This window comes from Lutra lutra, chromosome 10 (genome assembly GCF_902655055.1).
Source record: "Lutra lutra chromosome 10, mLutLut1.2, whole genome shotgun sequence".
Taxonomy (NCBI): Eukaryota; Metazoa; Chordata; class Mammalia; order Carnivora; family Mustelidae; genus Lutra; species Lutra lutra.
The window spans coordinates 12,244,903-12,253,433 of NC_062287.1; the positions used below are offsets into that span (position 1 = coordinate 12,244,903).

An 8,531-nucleotide genomic window follows, 5' to 3' on the forward strand; every position below is an offset into this window, starting at 1 on the left:
GGGAGTTGGAGGCCTTTCCCTCCGTAGAGTGCAGTGCACGCCCTGGCGCACCGTCCTCCCTCCTACTCCCGGGGCTGTCCCTGTTATGCATATCAGCAAATTCCTTGGGGCTCTGCATAACCCTTGGGGCTCATTGGGGTTGTGTGGCAGCAAGAACGGAAGCAGGCCTCAGAAAAGAGAGTGAGCCTCTCAGCCTGGACTCCAGAATCGTCTATAGTGTCTTCTTCTTTCTTAGCTACAAGACTCCTCTCTCAATTTCCCCTGCATTACACAGAGGCCTGCGAGCGAGCTCGCACACCCAGCTGGGCCCACACACGTGTGCGTGCACACCCTCCCTGTACGCTCCAAGCCCACATCTTCCCTGCAGTGCCCACATGTCCCTACGCAGCCTGCACAGTGCGGGGTCAAGAGCTCCGGCTTTGGGGTCAGGCGGGAGCAAGGGAGCAAGTTCCCTTACGTCCTGGGGTGTGGAGTTATCTGGGGGATGGGAATACCAGTGCGCCGACGCCTCCCCGCGGGGTTGTTGAGAAGGGCATGGGAGCGGGCATAGAGCGTTTGCTATGTGCCGGCCTCGTCTCCAGCGCCCCCCGGAGATAATCCGTTATTCTCGCCATGCTTCACCCTCTCGCTGAGATTCCGCGCGGAAAGCTGCTTCTGTAGACTTTTCTGTCATCACAGCTGCAGACTGCGGCTCTTCTCCGTCTGCCGGGCCCGGGCCAGACCTCCGCTCTGGCCCCATCCTGTGCCTCTCCCTCCTGCTCCCACGGCGCCTGTCTGTGCCTGTTCGTGCGCCGCCACCCGGGTCCGCTTTGAGTTCCGCCTTTGAAATCAAGAAGGGCAGCGGGATGACTCCTTCGTTAGATCTCCATCTTTACATCTCCCCTGCTCCGATCCCACAGCTTGACCCTAAACACACCCAGTAGATAGTCGGGATGCAACCCATTTGGGTTGATTTTTTATAATCCCGGGGAGTATTTCGTGAGCAATTACTATGTGCCTGCCTCTTTTCATGGTCACACGTAGACCCCCTACCAACCCTACACAGTATCATCACTTCCATTTCGTAGATGTGGGAAGTATGGCTGTGGACAGATTCAGTCACTGAGGGGTCACCCAGCTGATGTGTGGCTGAGCATTGCTCCAAGCACGGGGCGGGCTGTGTCCGCAGTTACCTAGGCCAGACCCAGCCCATCTTTCACTGGACGCCTCCCAGTCCCCAGCCAGGCAGCCTGCCCAGAAGCAGCTTCCGGCTCTCAGCACGCTCTGAGCAACGGAATAGCTTGGAAAGATCACAGCTCCATCCTGCTTGAGTCTAAGAAATGCCCAGGGCCGCAGAGGCCAGCCTGGTTAAGCAGGGATGCAAATATTAGCTCAAGCATGGCGTGAAAGGTCTTTAAGGAACACAAAGCGCTGGGCCGAGGGGAAGGCAGAGGGTCCGAGAAGTCCAGTGCCGGCCTTGGCCCAGGAGGACCTGGGAGGGATCAGGGGTGCCGGAGGACTGGCACGTCCTGCCTGTCGAGGAAGGACGCCTCGCATAGATCCAAGCTGACAGAAGGCAGGGGGCAGGTTGGCTCCAACAGAGAGTCGGTGTTGGTGGTAATGCAGCATGAGAGCTACAGAAGACGGGAAGGACAAAGACGAAGGGACACGGCCACAGAAGAGCTTGATGAGGCCCACGATGGTGGTGGGGATAGGGAATGACGGCGTGTCTGTGATGTGCCCTGCGCCGTGGGGGCGGGGACGTGAGACGCTGCGGAGACTCATCATAACCCCACTTGCTTCAGAGGGTGAGTCCCTCCGTTCTCTCTCTCTAGCCTGCCGGCACCCACAAGGGTCCCAACCCTCTCTGAGTCTTTCGATGGGCGTTTATTCCATGCTGGAAGGGGGTGGGCCCTGTGGAGACGGATGGAACTTGACCTCCAACCTGGAGGGACTCACCGTCTAGGGAGGAAGGGGACACGTAAACAACTGGTGGGTTGGGGGGCTATCATTAGAGAGTGTATTCAGGTATTGCAGGGGATGGGAGGAGGGCTTCGGGGAGGAAGCAGTCTAGGGGCTGAGGAGACTTTTAAGCATGGGAGGATTTAGGTCGGTCATCTGTGGTGGGGACACTGAGCAGAGCTCATAGTTTTGTTTTGTTTTTTAAGCATGGGAGGATTTAGGTCGGTCATCTGTGGTGGGGATACTGAGCAGAGCTCATAGTTTTGTTTTTTTTTTTTTAATGAAGATTTTATTCAGTTATTTACTTGAGAGATAGAGAGCACATGAGTGAGGGGGAGGGGTAGAGGGAGAAGCAGCCCCCCCACTCATCAGGGAGCCCAATACAGGACTTGATCCCAGGACCCTGAGATCATGACCTGAGCCAAAGACAGATGTTCAACCGACAGAGCCACCCAGCGCCCCAGAGGTCAGAGTTTCATAAACGCTCGGAGTCATGAGAGGGTATGGTGGGTCGGAGATGGGCTTAAGGGAGAGCCCTGTGTGTCTAGGGGCAGGTTTCGGGAGCAGCTACCAGGGAGAAGGTCTGAAAGATCTGGTGGGACAAAATGGTGAGAAATCAATGAAAGACATGTTGTTGAATCAATCAACAGATTTCTTTATTGAGCATCTGCTATGTGCCAAGTGTGGAATCTGTCACTGGGACTCTCACGGCAAGCAAGCCGGAGTCGCTCTCTGTTTCCTACACAGGATGGCCATATGTCCCAGGTTCCTTCTCGTCCTGGAGGAATGACGACTGAAGCCTCCTTTTCCTTTCAGAAACGTTTCTGTTTCCACTACCACGTCTGTGGTCATCCCGCCTAGAGAGCTTCAGTCCAGGGCGGAAAGCAGACATTGACAAACAGCCCCCCCACCCCCAATATTGAACTTCAGACGGTGCTGGGAACAGAGACTGCTCTCGGGCACCATGAACACCAGACGGTTTTCAAGGTGAAGGTCTCGGTTTCAGAAGTCATGGGACTTCTGTGTTGGCTGAAGATCTCGCTTGCGCTTTTTTCCTCTCCCAGTTTTGAACCATAAAAACTGGAAAAAAGAATAGCCCTTTTCATTACAGAGCATTTCACACGGTAAATGAGCCTCCCGGGCGTGTTTTCTCATCAGGGAGGCAGCGTGGAAGTGCGAAGCCTGAGAGTCGGCCGGAGCGTGCCTTCTTCCTCCGTCTTCGCTCCACTCCAAACGCATACAGGGTCCTTCCTCCGCTGGCTGGGCTTCCTCGTCTGAGGAGGGGGTGGTCTCCCCCGCTTCCCCGGGGGATGGGGAGCATTAGAGTGAGTGAGTGATGACATCCGAGGACGCACACAGTGGGCATCCTGAAAGGGGTCCTGACGGTTACCAGCTTTTCTGAGCTTATGATCATTTAAGAAAAGGTGCTGTGCTTGGGAGAGGAATGTGCTTCGTTTCCCTGAAAACACAATACACGGGGGCCAGAGTGGAAGTCAGCGGACAATGAAGGGAAGGGACAAGGCCCAGGGTTTCAGCCACTAGAAGGAAACTGGGTGGGAGAACGAAGGCCTCCAGTTATAACCGGGGCCCCGCTGGAGCAGGGCTGTGCACGTGCCCAGGCAGGAGGTGTATGGGAAGACGCTGCACCTTCCCCTCTACAAAATAAAATCCTGGGCCACCTGCGTGACTCCGTCGGTTAGACGTCTGCCTTGGGCTCAGGTCACGATCTCATCGGGCTCCTCACTCGGTGGGGAGCCCGCTTCTCTCTCCGCCTGTGGCTTCCCCTGCTCATGCTCTCTCCTTCTCTCCCCTGTACTCTCTCTTTCTCTGATAAATAAATAAAATCTTAAAAAAAAAAGATAAAAATAAATAAAATCTTAATAGTATTCACAAACAAACAAAACAAACCCATACCCACATTTTCCAGCGGGACACTTCGTGGTCCTTACGCACCAGAATCTGCTTGCTTGGCAGGCTGAGAAGGTCGCGGGAGAGGCTTCTCAGGGAGCCGATCCTGCAAACCCACACTGTCCTGCAAAAGCAGGACATGACGGGCATTAGACAGCGAGGCCGGCACCAGGGTTTCCTGGGCTCCATCTTTTTTCTGCTCTTCCTCGTTCCTCTGCCTTCCAGAGAACTCTGTCTGCGGGGAGAGGGTAGCTCCTGAGAGCAGTGACACGGTTCCAAGAGAGCGGGGACACGGCAGTCCAGCTACATGGATGGAAGGAGCCGGGTGCCCATGCGTGAGGGCAGGGGACACGCAAACTCCATCGGCCCTTCCTAAGTGGGTTAACCATCTCTGTCCAAGTCCCGCCATATCTGGACCCGGAGGCCAGACTCCTGGGGTCTGCACCTTATTTCCTTCCTGACTTACTTCTGCTGTTGTGGGGGTATAGTTGTGGGGGTTGACAAAACAAAGTACCAGAGGCTGGGCAGCTCACAGAGGAGACATTTATTTTTCCCCTGTCCTGGAGGCTGGAATGTGAGCTTGAGGTGTGGGCAGGGTCCTTGCTTCCGAGACCTCTCTCCTCGGCTTGCAGACGCCGTCTGCTCCCTGGGTCTGCTCGCAGCCTCCCCTCTGTGCCTGATTGCATCCTTGCCTCCTTCCTTTAAAGACGCCAGTCATATTGCTTTACCGCCCAGCCTCATGACCTCCTTTAACCTTAATAACCTCTTTAAGGACCCAGACCTCTAAGTACAGTCACATTCTGAGCTACTGGTGGGTTAGATCCTCACATATGAATTTGGGGGGGAGGGCGGGACACAGTTCAGCCTACAACATACAGCTAGGCAATAGGCATCCTTCGTCTCAGCCCTTTTTTAAAAAAACAACAACAACAACTTTTTTTTAAGATTTTGTTTATTTATTTGACAGAGAGGGATCACAAGTAGGCAGAGAGGCAGGCAGAGGGAGAGAGAGATGGGGAAGCAGGCTCCCTGCTGCGCAGAGAGCCCGATGCAGGGCTTGATCCCAGGACCCTGAGATCATGACCTGAGCCAAAGGCAGAGGCTCAACCCACTGAGCCACCCAAGTGCCCCATCTCAGCCCTTTGGCAGAGAAGAGCAGTGGGTTGGCCGGCCTCCTGGGCATCCTTCCTGGGAGAGGAGAGGAGCAGAGCTGAGATCCTGGTAGCTTTCCGTAGCAGTGCAAACCCCTCTCTGCAGGCTCTTGCCTTTCCTGGAACCACTGTTTCCTGAATCCCTTCTTCTTGCCTCCAATATCCTGCCTAGGAGGGGGGTCTATTTTTTGTTTCTGACTGAGACATAGGAGTCCTTTCTGAGATTCCTTTCTCCGCCTGGGACTGTTACAATGTATTTGTCTTTTGCACAAGTTGCTTTACCAGAAAAGAGCTCTCAGCCCCTGGAAGGTCCTGTGCAGAAAGATCCCCTTCTGTGAGATAAGAGGGCCAAGGAATTGACTGTGCTTTCTTTCCTCTTGCCCCTTCCGTCCTCTGCAGGGGAAGGCAGGAGACCACACCTGTGTTTGTAATATCACACACATGCTGGGATCCACAAATGTGTCATAAGCCCACCGGTTGGTGCAGAACAGCAGCAGCTGAAGGCGATTTAACACAGGTAGAACGGATGGGCAGGGTTCCCGTGATTTGCTTGGAAGTTGGTTTCCATGAAGTGGGGATGTTTTTCTCTCATAAAGAACGTGTTAAATGTAGGGGGAGGTTTTCAGGGAACTCCTTGAAAATCTATTAACTCACACATAACTAAAGTACTAAATATGGCCATTTCGGTCCCCAGCACCTAAATGCCTCACACGCCAGCAATTTGGTGGGAAAAGACGTTACGAGATCCAACTCCGCATATCAGGATAAACACACTGGGTATTATATGCAACTAATGAATCATTGAACGCTATGTCAAAAACTTATGATATATGATATGCTGGCTTACTGAACATAATAAAAAAAATTTAAAAAGAAGAAAAAAGCATAAATGCTTCTCCCTCATCCGTGTGGCCTTCTGCGGCAGCCTTGTGGAAGGGGGACTTTGAAGGGAGGGAAAGATGGGCAGTCTTGGGCCAGATGCGTGTATAGAGTGTGCAAAATATTCACGTTTTTAAAAGCATGCCCACACCAGGCGCCTGGGTGGCTTAGTGGGTTAAAGCCTCTGCCTTCAGCTCAGGTCATGATCTCAGGTTCCTGGGATCGAACCCCACATCGGGCTCTCTGCTCAGCAGGGAGCCTGCTTTCCTTCCTCTCTCTGCCTGCCTCTCTGCCTACTTGTGATCTCTGTCTCTGTCAAATAAATAAATAAAATCTTTAAAAAAAAAAAAAAAAGCATGCCCACAGTCTCATGGTAACCTTGCAAGGTAAGTGTGATGATGTCTGTGTGAGAGCAGTGGAGTATGGGGCCCAGAGATGTCAAGTGAGCTCTTTGGGGTCACACAGCAGAGACTGTCGTGGCTTTCCAGGGTATAATGCACCTCACAGCTGTGTCTGCAGTTCTGGGTCAGGGCTCCTCCAGCTCATCTGTGCTGGAAAATCTGGGCCTTGGGTTTGAATGAATCCGGCGACCCCTGCAGGGTCCCCCCTGGTAGGGAGCAGAGACCCGCTCCTCTCCAGGCATGGCCGTGACCCTGGGAAGGGCTGGGAACAAGGCATTTCGCACTGCTTGGTGAGGGCCAGGCAGAGGTTCGGGGCTGGTGGCAGTCCTGCAGATTGCTGAGATTTTAGGATAAATGGTGATTTTCCTCCTTGGTGATTTCCCAAGGCTACTGAGGCCTGACAATTCTGGCAGGGAAACCAAATTTAAATGAGTCCCTTTTCAAGTCTGCCTGAGGGGGAGGCATTAGTCAGAGAACTAACAACCTCGCCTGTTTCCTGTGCTCTGCACACTGTATTAGGGGGTCATGAGGAAATGCTGCCATTGTTCCGAAAGTACTCTGGACGGGGACATGAGAAGACAAACAAACAGATAGGTCTTGCACGTACGGACGAAGGAAATGCAGAACACGTCTGGGTGAATTCCTCTACGCTGAGAACATAACTGCAGAGGGAACCTGTGGTCATCGGAGGAGGGGGCAGGCGCTCTAGTCAAGGCTTCTGAGCAACTGGCAAGGTGTCTGGACGCTGAGTCCACCCCACGGATGTTCGGACGGGAAGCCGAGACTCAGGATGGCTCACGGTTGGCCTGAGGGCCCGAGAGTGAACAAGAGAGTCAGAATCGGAAGTCAGGCTCCCTCCGTGTGTCTAGCTGCTCGTATAATTTTACAGAATTGAAAGTGGAGGGGGGACAAGCCATGGGAAAAGATATCTGAGGAAGGGAGTAGGGGGAAAGGATTTTATGGACTAGACGTTCGTACTGAGCTGAAGCGAGACACTGGGGGTAGAAGGGTATGAGGGTCACGTGATTGAAGGCCTTGAAGGTTGAGGGGACTAAATTTGGTATTTTTTCACGATCTGGAGGATAGACTCCCCCTAACTATCTTCCAGGGCTTTCTTCTGCTGATATTTTTCATCAGAAGGGTTATTCTGCAAAGACTCCACCAATAAATCAAAAGCTCAGAGTCTTTGGGCTTTTAGAGTTCACCTGTGATGGGAAGCTGGGTCCAACATTCTGCACTCCTGGCATCGCACCGGAAGGCAAGAGGGAAAGGCCCAGATCTTGAGGGCTCCGCACATGGAACCTCATGTTGGGTACCTGGCCAGGAATCCCTTGGCCAGGTCTCAGGCTCGCCCGTGTTATCTCGGGTGGGACCCCATCGTGCTCCCGGAAGAGGCAGCCTTGCGTGTGCGGATGCCGAATGGGGCTGGAATGGAAGGGCGAGGGCAAGGAGCCTGCCGAGGAGGTCAACGGCATAGAAGGCCGGCAGCTGACCGCCGCTTGCTGCCGTTGGGCTGTCGGTGCTGCCGAAACACGGCTCCAGCCCCAGGGGGGACGTAAGGGTCAAGAACAGCAAATTGTAAACCACAGTGAAGTGAGATGAATCAATCTGCTGTGACCTAATAGACAGGAGGGGAGCCGGCTAACGGGAGGCTTAGAAAAGGCTCCCAGGATGTGCGGGGCCGCGGGAGATCACGACCAGGTGACTCCTGGCCTCTCGGACAACCAGGCTCGGGCAGCTTTGGTCAGACGCCTGGTGGGGTGGAACCGGGCCAACGGGGCCGACAGCATCTCCCCTGCCCCGTCCTGGCCTCAATGGTCAGGGTTGGAGGTGGTCCCAGGGAGCGAGCCTGCCTTTTCTACTGTGGTCATGGACCCTGGGGAGGAAAGTGTCGCTTTTGTTTACACGGCTGTCATTCTTTCCTGATTATAATACATGTTTGGTGTCAGAAGTACGGAGAAACCTAGAGAAGGAAGTAGCTATCCTTCACGATCCCACCACCAAAGATAATTACTGTTGAGATTTCGGGGACTTTCCTTCCGGGCTCTTTTATGCTCAGGTATACACAGTTTAAAATAATGTTGGAATCACATTATGTTTACATTCGTAATAATCTTTTGTCAAATAAGAGTAGATCATGAGCCTATCCCCATCCTATTAAGTATCGTTCTATAATCTGTCCTGAAATCCTTCCAGAGTATTTAATTCCGTGGATGCGTATGTATTTAGTTAACCAATTATTGCCGGATAT

The 8,531-nt window shown here is 53.3% G+C and overlaps 1 long non-coding RNA gene across 1 annotated transcript; it reads left to right on the forward strand.

The window, feature by feature from the left end:
- The first annotated feature begins 5,433 nt into the window (after positions 1–5,433).
- On the forward strand, positions 5,434–7,185 carry LOC125079582 (uncharacterized). Its single transcript, XR_007121147.1, has 2 exons — positions 5,434–5,517; positions 6,800–7,185. It is a non-coding gene; the product is annotated as an uncharacterized LOC125079582 (long non-coding RNA).
- The last annotated feature ends 1,346 nt before the right edge of the window (positions 7,186–8,531 follow it).